We start from the raw sequence: 18,020 nt of genomic DNA on the forward strand, positions 1-18,020 counted from the left end.
TCATGTGGGAAATCTACATTTAAACACATGTGCTTACACACCTGAGACATAAAATCAGAAAGGGAACTACTTGGGAGGGGAGAGGGGGGAGAAGGACGGCCAGTGAGAGGAAGACTGGTGGGACAGGACAGCGAGGAGTAAACAGGAACAAAACAACAATGCACATGCGTATGAAAATGTAAGTAAACCCTTTGTTTTGTACATTATACAATTTTAATTGAAAAAAAGAAAGCAGAAGGGGCAAAAAAAATTAATTACAAAATGCTTGCTACAAGGAGTTAGAGAGCTCAGTACAAGGCTCAGTGGTTAAGAGCACATGCTGCTGCTCTTCCAGAGGTCAGTCCCAGCAGCCACATCTGCTCACAGCTCACAGCTGTATGCAACGCCAGTTCCAGGACCTTCTGGCTCTCACAGGCACCAGGCATGCATGCGGTACACAGATACACACCTACAAAACTCCCATACACATAAAACTTAACATAGGTAAATCTTAAACAAATCAAACAAGAGGGTTGCAGAGACAGTCAAGAGTTGAGAGCACTTGCTACTATTCCGACATTTGTCAGCTCACAGCCAGCTGCAGCGCCAGCTCCAGGGGATTTGCTGCCCTCTTTTGGCCACTGTGGGCACTGCGTGCAAATGTACAGACAAGCACCAATAAATGAAAAATAATAGTATTAAAAACGACACAGCCGGGATACAAATTGAGTAACTTGTAATAAATGATAATAAAAAAGAAAAAAATGAACAAACAACAATGAAAACATAGTGAAAAACAACCAGGCTAGTGAGATGGCTCAGTGGGCAAAGGCATTTCCTAACAAGGCTGACAAACTGAGTTTGGTCCCTGGGACCCATATGATGGCAGGAGAGACCTAAACACTGAAAGCTGCCCTCTGGCCTCCACCGGTATCCCATGACATATATGCACACTCAGAGAATTAATGAATGAATGAATTAATGTAAAAAACAAAAGGAGCAGCTGGGTGGTAGTGGCACACACCTTTAATCCCAGCACTTGGGAGGCAGAAGCAGGTGGATCTCTCTAAGTTCAAGGCCAGCCTGGTCTACACAGAGAGTTCATAGACATCCAGGGCTACATAGAGAAACCCTGTCTCAGAAAAAAGAAACAGTAAACAAACAAACAACAGCAAAAAGCCAATAGTTGCTTTCAAATAAATAGGCCAATAAAATTGCAGACAGGCCAGGTGTAATGGCATAGCCCTGTAATCAAAGAACTCAAGAAACAGAGACAGGAGGATTGCAGCCTAGTCTACATTGCAAGTTCAGGCCAGTCAGGGCGCTGTAGAAAAGATTGTGTTTCAAAACACAATAACAAAAAAAAAGTATGTCTATCAGGTAGGAGTTGGAGAGGTTTCTGTTGCGGAGCGATTATTATGTTTACCACTCATAAGTAGGATGTCGTGGGGTTAAAACAAAAGAGCAAACGGATTCAAATGTTTTGAATACAATAGTTGAAGCTGTATTACCTTTCTGTAACAATCCTTGGCCCTAGGTCTCCTGCAAGGATCAGAAGGGATTAAGATCTGACACTATGTGCTTTTACACATACAGGCTTATATTAGGGATCAGATCAAGAACAATGCCAAGAACATGCCCAGAACAGAGGAGGGCATACAGGAAACGGTACTCAGAAAGCCATAGGACAGGTCGAGACCTGGAATGATTGACACCAAAGTGGCAGGCTACCTGCGAGTGGCTTTTTTTGCAGAAGCGCAAATTCCCAAGCCCTATGTCGGCCTTGTAAACCAGAGACATGGGAGAGCCCCACAAACTCTCACTGAGTCCTGCAGCTAATTCTGAAGCAACAGAAACCACTGCCCTTCAACACGGCGTCTGTCTGCTCTACTGTGCAGAACGCTTATCTCCAAGGGAGTTTGGGGGCTGAGGGTGGAGCTGAGCAGTAGAGCACTTGCCAAATATGCATGGGGCCCTGGATTCCAACCCTGGAAGTAGAGTAGGGGGCAGTGTGTCCATTTTTGTAGTGGTAGAGCACACACGTGTACGTGCTTGTGTGCATGGTGGCCAGAGACTTCAGAAGCTGTCCACCTTGTTTTCTGAGACGAGGTTTCTCCTTAGGGACTGGAACTTGCTGGGGGACCAAGCTGGCTGGCTAGGGAGCTACTACTTGTCTTTGCTGCCCTGTGCTGTGATTACAAGCATTACCATGAAGCCTGGCTGGTATTTTACATGGGGTTTGGGACTCAAACTCAAATCCTCATTTGTACACAGCAAACACAACCAAGCTATCTCCCCATGGTCCCTTAGGTCTATGCTCTAATACCAGCTCCAACTAGCCACAGCTATAATAGACCTCACTATTCTTCCTTTATTGAGACAAGGGGTCATGTAGGCCAAGCTGGTCTCAAACTCTCTGTGTAGCCAAGGATGAACTTGAACTCTCAGGCTTCCTGCTTTTTACAGGCCTTGACCATCATATCTAGCTCAACCACAGTTTTCTTTTTTTTTAAGATTTTTATGTATTTATTACGTATACAGTGTTCTGCCTGCATGTACGCCTGCACGCCAGAAGAGGGCACCAGATCTCATTAGAGATGGTTGTGAGCCACCATATGGTTGCTGGGAATTGAAGTCAGGACCTTTGGAAAAACAGATAGTGCTCTTAACCTCTGAGCCATCTCTCCAGCCTGGCATGAGTATTCTTTAATTTGTAATCCCACCATGAAATTAGTGCATAAAGTAGAGGTAATTTCTGGCACCTAATCAGAAATAGCAATAAAACTGCTTGTGCTCAAACCAACTGTATAAAATTACTAGGTTAAACAATTTATAAATACATTTAAATTAAATCTCTAGTTGAAGACTGGGCGGTGGTATACAGTCCCTTTAATCCCAGCAGAGGCAATCAGATCTCTGAGTTCGAGGCCAGCCTGATCTACATAGTGAATTCTAGGACAGCTGGAGAAACCCTGTCTTGAAAAACCAAAATAAATAAATAATGAAAAATTAAAAAAAAAAAAATTCCTATAGTTGAATAGGGCTTACTGCTAAAGAGGCCAGCCCCAGTTCTCAGAAATAAAAGCCAACAGCAAGAACAGCACAGATCAAACTACCAAAGGATGTTCATATCTAGAAACAACTGAAAAAAGAGATAAAGCCAAGAAGGTAGCACACTCCAGGAACACAAGGCTCTGCCCTACCCCCCCCCCCCCGATCCACTTCGGGAAGCAGGAACAATGCTCAGGCAGAAACACTGATGAGTCTGCGTTCATTCATTCTGGGTTTAGTTTTGGTTTTTACATAAATCAGACAAGTAATTCATCATTATATGTCATTCAAAACCAAAGGCTATTTTAGTTTTTAGTAATTTTAAAAATTCAAAGACTGACATTTTAAGGGGAAATCCGTGGTTTTAAATCAAATACAATAGTAAACATAATCAAGAGCAAAAAATTAAAAAAAAGAACACATATGATTCAATTCATGTAAAATGCCCCAATATGCATATCCCTAGGGCAGTACATTTTTACCACTCACAGCTGATGGCCTTGGGAGGAAAAAGCAGAAATAAAGGTTCCTGGGGAGAGGATCTGTTGGGTGGGGAAGAAAATTATTAAATCAGAAAAAGGGGACAGTGGCACAACATTAAATCAAGATGGACTGTAGCTCAGTCTGGCAACACATGCTGTAATTCCAACTTCTGGAGGCTAAAGCAAAAAGACCGTGAGCTTGAGGCCAGCCGGGACTACAAGTGAACTCCAGATAGGCTGGGAGTACTGGACTACATACTGAGGGGGGGGGGGGTATCTAAATTGCATGATATAAAACCATCTTTCAATTTCACGAAAAGGGATACAGCAAGAAGTCAAGCTAAATATTTTTAATGTGACTAAAAAGCTATAATTTATAACCCATGCGTGGCATCTATACTAGCCATGCTTTATACTTTTCCATAATCTAAATTTTATATTCTTAACACTTTCATCTTTTGTTCTATAACTATCAGAAAAAACATGATCTGCTCTCTTTATAATTTTCTGATAATTCTACCAAACTTTATTTAACTATGAGTTTACATAAATTTAAGATTTCCTAGCCTCTGCTGGACTTTTACTATTTGAGTGACTTTGTGTCTCAACCCTGCTAAGGCAATTTTGTCTGGAACCAGCATTGCTAAATCAGTCGTGTTCCTATTAGTGTGTAATTACATAAGTGTGTACATGTACATACAAATACACACTATTTTGTATGGCTGACGACCTCTACACTCTTTCCTTTTGTTTTTATTCATATTTATTTGTTGTATGCGTGCAGGCATTATGCGCACGTGTGCTGAACTGGATGTGTGAAGGTCACAGGACAACTTTTGGTTCTCTCCTTCCACTGCGTAAGCACAACCTCAGCCTTCTTTCCTTTTTACACTTCTTCTAGATGTAGTTATTTTATTACGTGTGAGTGTTTTGCTCACATGTGTATCTATGAACTGCATCCATGCAGTAGCTGAGGAGCTCAGAAGAGGGGTTGGATCCCCTGGCACTGTAGTTAGAATTGTGAGCTGCCGTGTAGGTTCTGGGAATCAAACCTGGGTCCTCTGCAAGACTGACAAGTGTTCTTAACCACGAAGCCATCTCTCTAGCCCCATCTACCTTCTAATTCAAGTATTTCCTGTTTAAATTTACTCAGATTGCTGATTCTGTATTTAATCAACTTGATACATAATTCTTTAGCTAAATTTCTTAAAAGTCAGGGATTGTCTTTCAATTAATTGAAAAAAAAATGATTGGCGAGGAGGTAACAGCAACGCAGGCTTTCCTACCCAAATGTCATAAACTTTATTGCCATTTTTCTGACTGTCACAGCCTCAGGCTTTCAACATTATCACTGTGTCTTCCTGGTCATTTTATCTTCAAAAGGATTAAACTAAGTCAAAACCCAGTGGGGTAAGCCTGTGACCACAGCACTCAGAAGTTGGCTGAGGTAGAAGAACTGCAGAAAACATGAGGTCACCCTAGGCTACAAAGGGCTCAGACTCAGCTCAATGATGTGTGCTTGCCTAGCATGCACAGAGCACTAAACTCAATCTCCAGAGCTACAAGGGAAAAAGAGTTATAGTCTGGCACTGAAGTGCTCTTCTGTAAGCAGAGAAAATAAAACAGCTGGCACAAGCCAGCAACACTGCTGTTAGAGGAACAGCCTGACCTTTTCAGTTAGGGGCACTAACTGCTTTACAGACTTTGGACAGGAAGCTACTACACAAAGCCACGTTCCTCTCTGTTCTGAGAGAGGACAGACTTCCCTGTGAGCACCACCGAGGACAGCAGAGGCTGACCACAGGTCCAACGTGTTTTCCCAGGTCCTGGGCTGATACGACTCTGGCAAATGTCAAACTGTCAGTAGTGTCTTCCTAACACTGAGCAAACGCTGCAGGACTTACAGTAACATGTAACATAAGAAAATAAGGACTGAGGATATAACTCAGAGGCTTCTCTAGCATGGGTCAGGTGAAGGGCTTGATCTCAGCACCACAAGGTGAGGCTAGCAGGCATTTTAGTCAATGGGAAAGGCAAACTTCAGACTCTCACATGCCTCAAAACGATACAGTAACACTAACGGTGGAAAAGAGACTGACAGAAGAGAAAAGCTTTTCCGATTCTGATGAGGGTCTTGTTATGTAGCCCAGGTTGTCATTACACTCACAGCAATTGCCCTGCCTCAGCCTCCTGAACATTGAGATTACAGGAATACATGAGTGTTCCTAGTGAGAACAGGTTTTTGCTTTTGAAATGTCTGTCTGTTTGTTTGTTTGTTTGTTTGTTTGTTTTGAGGTAAGCTGGCCTACGTAGCCAAGGATGGCCTTAAACTTCTGATCCTCCCACCTCCCCGCCCTGGAGCGCTGAGATTATAGGTGTACATGGTCATGCAGTGTTGAAGACTGAACCCGGGGCTTTGTGCATGCCAGGCAAGCACTCTGCAGACTGAGCCACTTCCCCAGCCCCAGTCCTTTGGTTTCTGCAGACTTGTTTATTGGAGCGCTCATTTCATCAGCCCACAGCAAGAGACTTCAGTGATGACTGTGAAGATATCCACAATTCAAGACTCTTTGAGAACACTGAATCCAGTGGGTCCACAAGTTGGGACTGAACCTGTCTATGAATGGGTTCTGACAGCACTCCACTGAAGGACTCTCAGAAAAATAGCTGGCCAAAGCTCTGACACATGACATTTGCAACTACAAGACGGCTTCCCAAAGACGCTACAGCATGCTCTTGTCAGGGTGGGTGATGACACAGCTAAAGGCAGAGTGGTTAAATCTGGCTTGAATGTTGAAGAGCCTGGCCTAACCTGCCGGGCAAATTCACTTAGCTCCAGAAGCATTTTGATATGATGTGTCTGAGACATTAAGGAACAGGAAGCCTGGGAAAGAACCCAGACTGGGGGTGCTCCTCCACAGCTGACAGCTGGCAGGGTTTTTGGTTAACAAACCATTAAAGAGTTTGGAAAAAAAAAAAAAAAACAAGAACCTGAAAGCCCGCTGCCAGCTTACGGTAACCAAGCACCAACTTGTGAAGTTCAAGTTACAGGATTAGAAGAAACTCCCAGGCAATGGGGCCTGGGAAGAAAACACAGAAGTGCTGGACAGATGACGCAGCAGTTCATAGCACTGGCTGCTCTTCCAGAGGGCCAAGATTCAATTCCAAGCGCCCAAACAGTGGCTTACAACTGTCTCTAACTCCAGTTCCAGGGGATCTGACACTCTCTTCTGGCCTCCTTGGGCACTGCATTCATGTGATACACAGACAGGCAGACTAAACACTCATACACAAAATAAAAATAAATAAATCTTTTCACAAATGCCGTGCAAAAGCTGTATGTCTAAGTTAATCTTTAAAAGCTCTTTCAGTAAACAAAATGGAACTGTGCATGACACAGCATGTCACGGTTGCCTCAGTTTCCACTGGCAGCATTTTTCCCCTATGTTGTACAGTCGTGTGTCCTACCAGTGAAACACAGGAATCCTAGGTTTCTGTGTTTCTACCATCTTCTTTAGGAATTTCTATTTCCCTTGCTTTTTAATATTCACAACCTCTCCTTTCTTATTCAATGTGGAGACCAGAGATAACCTGCAGAAGTCAGGGTTCTCCTTCCACCACCTGGATCGATGATCCATTTACAGACTTCCATCAACTGGAAAATGTATGGATGTTGTCGCACAGGAGAGCTGAGGAAGAACAGCCAATAGAAAGAAGAGGTGTAACCTAGTCTCCTTTCCTGACCAGGTCAGTAGGAATGGATGTCTTTCCTTTACCGACCTCTTCTTCTATCTCCTCTCAAGGACCACACAGACCTTGAGAGGAGATAGTTCGCCAACTACTGAGCAGCAGATGAAGCCAAACATTACGGGCTGAGAGTTGACTCTCTAAGGGCAGCATAATAGGAAATCCATTTAACTCACTGTGCAGCTTAAACTGGCCTCAAATGCAAATCACTATGTAGCCCAGGCTAGACTCAAATGCAAAGCAGTAGTGCCTCTGCCTTCCCAATGCTGTGGTCACAGGCTGAAGACACCAAGTCTAGAATGAAGAGAATATTTGTTATTGTTGTTTTTGTTTGAAGCATGTAAAGCAGATTGCCCTGAACTTAGTAGACAGCCAAGGACGAATTTAAAATCCTGATCTTCCTGTCTCCATCTCCTAGGTGTCAGAATTACAGGCTTGCATCTCCACACCCAGTTTACAAGGTGCTGTCAACTGAACCCATGGCTTGGTGCATGCCAGGCAAACATTTGACAAATGAATACATCCCCAGCTCCATGCCAAGAAAATGTGAAAAGATAGGATCCAGAAGGAAACAGATCCTTTCCCTATGTATCCAGTAAATCCAAAACAAGCCTCCCAAGTTCCAAGTCCGGAAAAACTCAAAGGTGTGACTCACGTGTAGCGCCAGATTTTTTCGCTGTGAAATCACTCAAGTCATCAAGTGGTTATCCAGTTAGGAGTATAAACTGTGTAATTGTGTATGTGATGGAAGGAGAAAAAGAGGGAGAGAAAGAGAGAGTGTGAGTATGTGTGTGTGTGTGTGTGAGTGTGTGTCTGTGTGTGTGTGTGTGTCCTGTGGTGCTGAATGTTCACATGCAGTGCAGAGGGACTGGTGCTACATAAGGAATTGTGCCCAGCTTTCTACCTGAGTTCTGGGGATTTGAACTCAGATCCTCATGCTTGCACACCAACCCTTCTCACCCACTGAGTCATCTTCCTAGTCCTGTCCCTTTTTTCTTTCTTTTAATTTTTTTCCTCTCTTAATCCTCCCTTTGCTCTTCTGTTTATTTTAAGGCTGAGTATGTTTTCTTTGAACAAATATTTATGTTAGGAACCCACATCAGATGTTATGCTGGAAAACAAAGGTAAGTGGAATAGATGCTTCCTGGATGTGGAAGCCTTTAACCTAGTGAGAGAGGTGGGTTATTTAATAAGCAATTTTGAGGGAAAAGTTACTTTAAAAAACAATACACAGAACAGCCATTTTTCTCTTAAAAAAAAAGTTTGATAAATTTGATTTATTTATTCATTTGTTTTGCCTGCATGTATATCTACATATCACATGTATTTAGTGCACGCAGAGGCTCGAGGAGGATGTCAGATCCCCTGGGGCTGGAGTTATAGATAGCTGTGAGACCACATGTGAGTGGTGGGACTCAAACTCACGTCCACTGGAAGAGTAGCCAGTGCTCTTAACTGTTGAGCCACCTCTCCAGCCCTGAAGAAAAACTTTTTTTTAACTAAGCTGAGCCCACGAGGCTAAGTCATGAGGATGGCAGCAAATCTGAGGCTAGCCTGGACTACAGAGTGAGACCGTCTCAAACCACAAAAGCAAAACAAAAGCTAAGAAATATTAAAGTGGTATTCAGGACTAGACATGTTTAGTCTAATGACTCAAATGTCAAATGATTTTTCAAACCCCGTGAGAGGTTCAAAAGATAGTGCAGTTGGAAGAGAGACTGCTTAGGCCGCTAAAGGCCCAGGACTGCACAAAACATGTTGGCTCCTGGCAGTAATCCCAGCGCTGGAAAGGCAGAAGGCAGGGATCAGAAGTTCAAGGTCATCTTCAGTTCCACAGTGAGTTCAAGGCCAATAGGAATTTGCACACCACCATGCCTGGCCGTGTCCAAGTAGTAAGAGGAAAAGTACAAGAGCTTGTGAAAATGCAAACACACTTCATAGAAATAAAATCTCGGGGCTGGAGACGTGACTCAGAGGTTAAGAGCACTTTCCAAAGGTCCTGAGTTCAACTCCCAGCAACCACGTGGTGGCTCAGAACCATCTATAATGAGATCTGTTGCCCTCCTCTGGCATGTAGGCACACATACAGGCAGAGTGCTGTATAAATGATATAAATAAATAAATCTAAAAAAAAAAGTTCTAACTTGAGAAGGTAATCAATTAAAAAAAAAAACAAAATATTAATCTTTCTTTATCTCCTTCCTATAAACACTGAACAACTGACTGAATCTTTGAATTCTTATTCACTTAAAATTCAATTCCCTGAATTGCTGTTTCATTTTCTCAAGGTTGTTCATTTACAGCAAAATAATGTCAATTGAATCTTGTATCCGAGGCCAGCCTTTACTCCTGACCTCCAGCCTCTACCATCCTCTGAAGTTCCAGAATTATAGCTGTGTCCCACCATACCCGACTATCTGAACCATTTTAAGTGTCAACATACGATATGTCTGTAAACATGTACAGGGAAAATCTGGAAAGAAATATTGGCATGCCTTGAAGCCGGGGTATACATAGCTCTGTATAGAGGATTTGAGGAGCATGTGTGAGGACCTGGTTTCAACTAATACTGTCCCCCAAAATGGTATACTTAAATAACTTATGCAAAGGCCAGCAGGAAGAGAACATTACAGTACAGGTAAGAGCTAAGTGACTTTAAACAATCAACTCCTAGAAAGGCAGGAAAACGGGTGTCTTGTGTGACCATCCCGAATGCAAAATATACTAAGAGGGGTCACATTTATCAACACAGTCACTTCTGATGACTGGTTAGGCAACAATCTTGGGGAAAGATCTCTATTCATTCTAGTGTCTTGCTTACCTAACTACTTGCAGTTTGATAACTACACAATCACCAGTTGCACAACAAACACACATTGAACATTCATGGGTGGTTGTTTTTAAATAACCAGGGCAAACCTCCAAACAAGAGAGACGTGCCTCTATAGTGAATCATGGAATAAAAGAAAAGCAGAGCCAAGCATGAGCGCAGACTAGTTCAACAGCCTGGCTATATTTTGAGTTCTAGACCAGCCAGGACTATATAGCAAGATCCTTTCTCAATAGGAGAAGAAGAGGGAGAGAGGGTGCGAGGGTGGAGTTAGGAGAGGGTGGGGAGGGGGCTACAGCTGGGATACAAAATGAGTAAACTGTAATTAATAAAATTAAAAATAAAAATAAAAAACAAACAAACAAACAAAAACCACAAACAAATGAACTAAAAGAAACAAACACCCAAAAATTAAAAAATAAAAGAAATGCAACTTTGCAATTACTGACTATTTCTTTCTATAGTCAGTAGTCCAACCGGAAGGTCTGCTCTAATCACTGAGGCTTCACTGCCAAGGACTTCAAGCTCAGAAATGAGAAAAGGAAAGCTCCCTCCGTGGCAGAGACTTCTGCTTCTCCACTGATAACCAAACCATTCCTTCCTTCCCAATAGCATAAGTCCCATTTTACTGAGTGTAACCATACATCCAGTTATGTGTCTGGGAAGCCTGGGCTTTGGTTCAGGGAGTCTCCAGAGAGACAGAATGCATTCTTCTTTGTCTTTGCCTTGCTGCCTGGAACCCTGCTGTGACCGTAGAGGTCTGGCAGCCATCTTTGATTTTGAGAACGAAGGGAATTTTAGGAGAGAAAAGACAAAGAACTAAAAGATTGGGTCTCATACAACTTTATAACGTCACTCTGCCTGTTCTAAACTATGACTTCAAGAGTTCTTTTAGGGGATGGAGAGGCGATTCAGCCTTAAGAGCACTGGCTGCTCTTCCAGAGAACCCAAGTTCAGTTTCCAGCATCCATGTGGCTGTTCACAACCGCCTGTCACTCTACTTCCAAACTATCTGACACCCTCTTGTGGCCTCGGAGGGCACCAGGCGCACACACATGGAGCAAAGGCATGAATGCAATCAAACACATAAAATAAAATAAAACTTATATTTAAAGAAGAGAATTATTTTAGGAACTGGGGAGATGGCTCAGTGCTTAAGAGCACATACTGCTCTTGACCCAAATTCTATTCTCAACAACCATGTTCACAATCACTTCCAATTCCAGCTCCATGAGGACCAGATCCTAACTGACACACACTAAATAAAACCTTTTTAAAAGAAGAATCAATCACTTTAATATGGGTTTAATGCTTAATGCTTATAATATCATCACATAGGAGGCTGTAGCAGGATAATTGCTGTCACCTCAAGACCAGCCTGGGACACTCATTGAGCTCTAGAACAGGTTGGGCCACATAGTGGGACTCTGTCTTTACTTCTCTGCCAATAAAGAGAATTATTTGAAATGAGAAAACAAATGTTGTGCGTTTAAGCCATTACTGTGTGTGTCTTATGGTCACTCCCTGTGTTTTATTGCTGTTTTGGCAGACACAGTTGGTTTTGTTTGTCACAAACAAGTTCTTCACTGAACACTTACCTTCAGACAGGTTAAAGCTTTATCTTATCTTATCTTTTTTTTTTTTTCTTTTTTTTTTTTCCCCACAGATGAGGCCCCTGAGATCCCAAGTGGTAAGATGATCTACACAATATTAAGTTTGTGGAGAACAGGTCCTGGCTCCTGGTCCAATTTTTTTTTCCTTTGAAAACTGGTCCTTGGGTTCTAAATAAAAAAGAGAAAAATTAAATATAACAATGAATTATAAATGTATCCTTTTTTAGTGTGAATAGTACACAAGAATGTGTGCCATGATATACATAGTATAAAATTAGTATAAAAAAGTATTAAATTAGCAGGACTTGGTGGCCCATGCCTTTAATCCTAGCACTGGGGGCAGAGGTTGGATGATCTCTTTGAGTGCAAGGCCAGCCTGGTCTACACACTGAGTTCCAGGATAGCCAGGGCTATCCTTGTCTCAACAAACAAACAAAAAAGGTATCAAATTTTAATGACTTGATAGGATACAATAAATAAACAGTCAAGGGCCAGAACAAACAGATTGTGTTTACAATGCCTTAATTGTACTACCCTAGAAAGAATTCAAGGTAAGAGCATTTGTTTTTCTCAGCGAAGACATAAACTTTAAGACATACAGAATGGCTCCCACAGGCTCATACATGCTTATGAGTGGCACAATTTGAAAGGATTAGGAGGTGTGGCCTTGTTGGAGGAAGTGTGTCACTAGGGGTGAGTTTTGAGGTTTCAAAAGCCTAAGCCAGGCCCTGTGGCAATCTCTTGCTGCTGCCTGTGGATCCAAATGTAGACCTCTTAGCTCCTTCTCCAGCACCATGTCTGAATGTGTGCTGCCATGTTCCCCACAATGATGAGACCCAACTAAACCTCTGAAACTGTAAGCCAGCCAAATTAAATGTTTTCCTTTATAAGAGCTGCTATGGTCATGATTCTTTTCACAGCAATAAACAGTGACTAAGACAGAGGGTAACTTCTTCTTTAAAAAAAAAATAATAATTTTATGTGTATATGTGAGTGCCTGAATGTAAGTATGCGTGTGTACCACCTGCATGCCTCATGTTCCTGGAGGCTAGAATTGCAGTTGTAGCCACCATGAGGGTATAGGGAACCAAACCCAAGTCCCCTGCAAAAGCAATGGGTACTCTTAACTGAGAAGGAGCTTTCAGCCCTGAGGGTAACTTGTTTGGTTAAGTCCTTATCTGGGAATCCAAGCATGGTGCTACACACCTGTTGATCCAGCATGAGGGAGAAAACAGAAGGATAAAGGCCATCTTTGGCTACATAGCAAGTCTGAGGTCAGCTTGGACAAAAGCAGACTGTGTCAAAAAAAAAAAAAAAAAAAAAGGCTGGGCCTGATCATGCACACCTGCAATCCCAGAACTCTGGGAGGCAGAGGTTGGCGTATCTCTTGAGTTCGAGGCCAGCCTGGTCTATAAAGTGAATCTAGAACAGCGAAGGCTACACAGAGAAACCCTGTCTCAAAAAAATTAAAAATAAAATAAAATAAAATAAAGAACAGGAAAGAAAGAAAATTAAAAAATCAACAAATTCTAACTTAAATATTTCTTACTACTTACTTACCACTGCCTTAAAACAATTAACTTGGAAATGGTATGATGGCTTAATGAGTAAGACGGCTTAGTCAGTAAAGGCATTTGCACCAAGTTTGGCAAATCTGAGACCTAGAATCCACACCTTAGGAGAAGTGGCTTCTGAAAATTGTCCTCTGACCTTCCACATGGATGCCATGGTACACACATACAAAAACAAATATTGAAAAAAAAATTCTAATTAACTTGATCCCAGTTTGTCACAGATGTGCTACTATTTATTATTGTCATTATCATTATTATTATTTGTATGCATGTACCTACTTATTTGTATGTGCACCATATCCACGTAGGTGCCTGTGGGTGCCAGAAGAGGGTGTCTGAGCCTCTGGAATGGAAGTTCTAGGCAGCTGTGACTAGCTTGGTATGGGTTGTGGGACCTAAACGCAGGTCCTCTACAAAAACAGCATATGCTCTTAACCATCTCTCCCTGCCACAGATATAAAAATCAGTGCATTTTCAAATCCTTTTCTGAAAGCCTGCTACTAAGACAAGACATGCATGTTTAAACGCAATGCTGCACATAAGTATTTCTATATAGTCTGAAAAAAAAAAAAAAAAGTAAATCAAGCTTCTTCAAATGTTAGTAACAGGTGTCTCTTTAGATGCTGTATTTAATATAAGATGGTCTATGCAGAGGAGCAAGAATGTGCAAGTTGCATTTTGTACATGACTTCAATACAACATGGTAAAAACAAAGAAACATCACATTGAACCCTAGTCCCTTTCATTTATTTGCCAGTTACTTGCACTTTTCTTGATACCCTCCACCCCCACCCACCCTGGTGCTGGGATTTGAATGCATGCTAAGCAAGAACTCTGCCTCTGAGCTGTATCCTTAGTATGCAATTTGATTTTCTGAGTCTTGATTTTTCTAAGAATAAAACTAAATTAAGCTGGACATGGTGGCTACTACCTATAATCCCAGAATTCAGGAGGGTAAGGAAGTAGAATTACCTTAAGTTTGAGGCCAACCTGGGCTACATAGTGAGTTCTAGCATAGCCTGGGCTACATGAAACTCTGTCTCAAAAAAAAAATTAAATAAATATAAATTATTTTCAACACTTTTTTTATTCATAAATAAATAATTTTTTTTATGTGTGTGGGTGAGTGTGTGTGTGTGTGTGTGTGTGTGTGTGTGTGTGTGTGTGTATGTGTGTCTCACATAAGTGAGAGTCTCTGGAGAGAACACAAGAGGGCGTCAGAGCTCCTGGAACTAGTTACAAGTGGCTGTGAGCTGCCAGACATGGACACTAGAAACCCAATACATATCCTCCAGGAAATTAGTAAGCGCTCTCAAATGCTAAACCACCTAACCAGCCCACATACAATTATTTTTAAGAGTTCTTTTTTATTTTTACTTATATTTATGAATCTACTTCATGGATGTGTACACATGAGCTCCACAACACTCAAGCAGAGGATGGAGAACAGCTTGAGGAAATTGGTTCTCTTTTTCCACCTTGACCTGGGCTGTGGGATTGAACTTGAGGCATCAGACTTGGCAGCTAGCACCTTTACTCTCAGAGGCATCTTGCCAGTGCTTGATCCTTCCAGCTCCCAAATACTCAAAGAAATATTCTGCAGACACCAGCACTAAACAGGTTCTTAGGAAGTAGGACACCATTTTAACATGCTATTCCACCATTTGTCTGCAGAGACACATAAAACACATCCTAAAAACAAAGACACTAAAACTAATGCCCATAATAAATAACTACTGATTTGAAAAGCATCCTAATTGCCTTCTTGTGGCTTCATTTCAATTTGTATTTACTGAACGCAAACTGAACACAAACTTGGCAAAAAGCATGGTGAAAGCTGGGCTTTGGGGTACGCGTCTGCAATCCCAGTCCTCAGAGGCCTGAAGGATCGATGTAAGATCCAGGCCAACCTGGATTGAGTTTGCGTCTACCCTGTTTTAAACAAACAAATGAACAACAAACAAAAAGCATACTGAAAGGGTATTAAAAAAAATGTGTGAGGGGTTGGAGAGATGACGGTTGGGAAACAGGGTTAAGGAGATGGCTGTCGGTAAAGGGCCACGTAAGCAGAAGGACCTGAGTTTGGATCCTAAGCACCCACAAAAAAAAAAAAAAAAAAAAAAAAGCCAGGCAGGACACGGTGCCTATAATCCCAGCACTCAGGAAGTGGAGATGGTAGGCTCCTTGGCCAGCTAGTACAGAGGAATAAATAAATAAGCTCCAGATCTCAAAACACAGGTGGCGCGCGCACACGCAAGCACACACACACACACACACACACACACAATGTATGGAACAAACAATACCTTGGGAAACAGAGAAAAATAAATGCAACAGGAGCTCCATCACCAGTTGGTAGGTAAAAACCAGAAGGGCCTAAGAACTGCATCCATCGGTAAACCCCAGGGAGGCAGAGAGGAATTTTTAAAGTGAATTTATGAATGTTTGTGTGGAGGACAAAGGACAGCTTGCAGTGGCTGGTGCCCTCCTTCTACCATATGGGTCACAGGGACCAAACTCAGAGGGGCATCAGACTTGGCTGCAAGAGCCTTGCTCAACTGAGCCATCTAGATGGCTCTTGGAAACCAATTGTTGACCCACACCAGACAAACCAGATGATGGAGAGTTTCTGTGCCCACCTAATAACTAGAGTGATACTATCTGAGGTTTCATTCATAATTCCAAATTTCCACTATTTTAATGTTCAACCCTACTAATTTCATTAACGGAGGAACATGTTGGAACATTCATTATTTGTTGAATTTTCTTGAATGTTATAAAACTATAACATAGATTAAATGAGGAAAATTCCTGATGCAATTTTTAAAGACAAAATAAAATACTCAACTGTTACTCAAATCTAGTTACTTATCAAAACTAGCCAGGGAGAAACCTTAAGCAATTTAAACAGCCAGAGGCTATCTGGTCCAAATGCCTAATGTAATCCTTTCACTTCTTGACAATTCTTTGTTTGTTTTGGCTTTTTTGAGACAGGGTTTCTCTGTGTAGCCTTGGCTGTCCTGGACTCAGAATGATATGCATGCCTCTGCCTCCCTGAGTGCTGGAATTAAAGGAGTGTGCCACCACACCTGACTTGACAATTCTTTAGGACAAGCATTTCAACATTTTAAACTTTCCTATAGGGCAAATTCCACAATTAACCATAATTCACTATAACGAATATTTTTATTTAAGCTATGTGTCCTCCTGCCTCAGGCTCCCCTAATAGCTGGTATTGTGAGTCCCCAACATCCTGTCTTTTGTCAAAATCAGGGTGTTTTATTTTTGAAGCGGGGGGGGGGGGAGGGAGTTAGTATTTATATTATTTATCCACAGACTTAACAAAGCTTTAAATAAAACAAAACTTAGATAATAGCACTCAGCATTCAATTTGTGTAAAAGGTACATTAACAAGTGTAAAAGGTATAAATAATCAGAACAAGGGTTTCTGTTCATTTTCGTTCTCTCCTCCTCCACCCCTTTCTGGTGTTGCAAAATAATTGTCATGTAAGACCGCTGTCTGCATCAACCACAATAACCACATCAGCCCACCGAGGTAACATTCAGCAGGTGCAACAAGAAAGTAGTAACATCTTTCCCTTTCCCCTAAATCGAAAGGGCTCGTCTTTCGCCTAATTTGTCACTTTGGAGCAAACGATACTACAGCTGGCACGAACTTTCTCCTTAGTGGCAGATGCTGGCTTCACGTACTCCGAGGAAGAGCTGTGCCCTGGGCCTAGCTTTGCTCCACAGCGCTGGGGGCGCGGAGCATCAGCCCGGAATTGATGAGTCCAGAGTCCTCACCAGTGGGCATGCCCCTCGCCCACGGACCCCGCCCCAGTCTGGGTCCCGCACCTACCCCCTGCTCGTGCCACCGACCCCGAAGAAAAGCTCAGGTGCCCTGCAGCAAGAGGAGTGATGGAGTGGACCCGGCGCCCCCCGGCTTCAGCTATGAGACCCTCTTCAGCCTTGCCCGCACACAACTCGGCCCTCCACCACAGGGCAGGGCAAGCTCGGACCTGAGCCCTCTCTCCCGGGACCTGACCAGCCCCCCCGAGCTTGGGATCTGCACCCAGCTCCGCGCCACTGACCTTCTTTGCAGGGTCTCCGCCGGCGAGGCTAAGCTCACTGATGCCCGCCGCGCGCACACCAGTTTCTCCCTGCCCACGGCCCTCCGCCGTGCTCTATTCCACAGCCTACTGCTTGCCCGCCTCCTGGTTGCCATGGTGACTGCCTCCGCCCCGACAGGCGCTAATTGGTCCGGCTCTGGATCGCGGAGGACGCCTATTGGTGAGTTGGTTCAGGGAAACGCGTACGCGAAGGCGCTTTGGGATAGACCTTAGCCAAGAGGGACGTGGCGCTCTCCGACCCGGGAGAGGAGGCCGCGCCCCTTCCTTCTCTCGCAGTCATGGACTAGTTTGTGGAGCAGGATTTAGGCCGGTGAGGAGCTGCCCGGGAATTCCCCACAAAATCTTAGGGATATACATGCTCTTAGTCTCTGGCCTGCGCCTGTAGCGCCCACAGTGGTGGAGAAAAATGTGGCAAGCCTCTTGCGGGTACAGTTTTTAACCGTACTCCACCCTCGTTATCCTGGCCCTGCGTCCCTATGACTTATTGCATCAACCTCACTTTTATCTCATGCACATCTTCAAATACGGCTTTCTCTACTCTCTGCCCCATGGAACGGAGACATCTTCAAGTCATTTTAACCATGGGGCTCATAGATGTTAGCACTTGGAGGGTT

General features: G+C 42.9%; 1 protein-coding gene across 4 annotated transcripts in view; it reads right to left on the minus strand.

The window, feature by feature from the left end:
* Nucb2 (nucleobindin 2) overlaps window positions 1-17,475 on the minus strand; it is a 33,228-nt gene extending 15,753 nt beyond the window's left edge. For 2 of the 4 annotated variants that reach the window (XM_055627460.1, XM_055627463.1), the window contains exons 1-2: window positions 17,368-17,475; window positions 11,688-11,870 (exon numbers count right to left, since the gene is read on the minus strand). The gene's annotated coding sequence lies outside the window, so the exon portion shown is untranslated. Of the gene's footprint in view, window positions 1-7,435; window positions 7,554-7,914; window positions 7,939-11,687; window positions 11,871-17,367 lie in introns of those variants that run through there. The other 2 variants (XM_055627461.1, XM_055627462.1) reach the window with 2 other exon arrangements.
* Window positions 17,476-18,020: the final 545 nt, after the last annotated feature.

Source organism: Psammomys obesus, unplaced genomic scaffold, assembly GCF_907164565.1.
Source record: "Psammomys obesus unplaced genomic scaffold, mPsaObe1.curated_primary_1811, whole genome shotgun sequence".
NCBI classification, from domain to species: domain Eukaryota; kingdom Metazoa; phylum Chordata; class Mammalia; order Rodentia; family Muridae; genus Psammomys; species Psammomys obesus.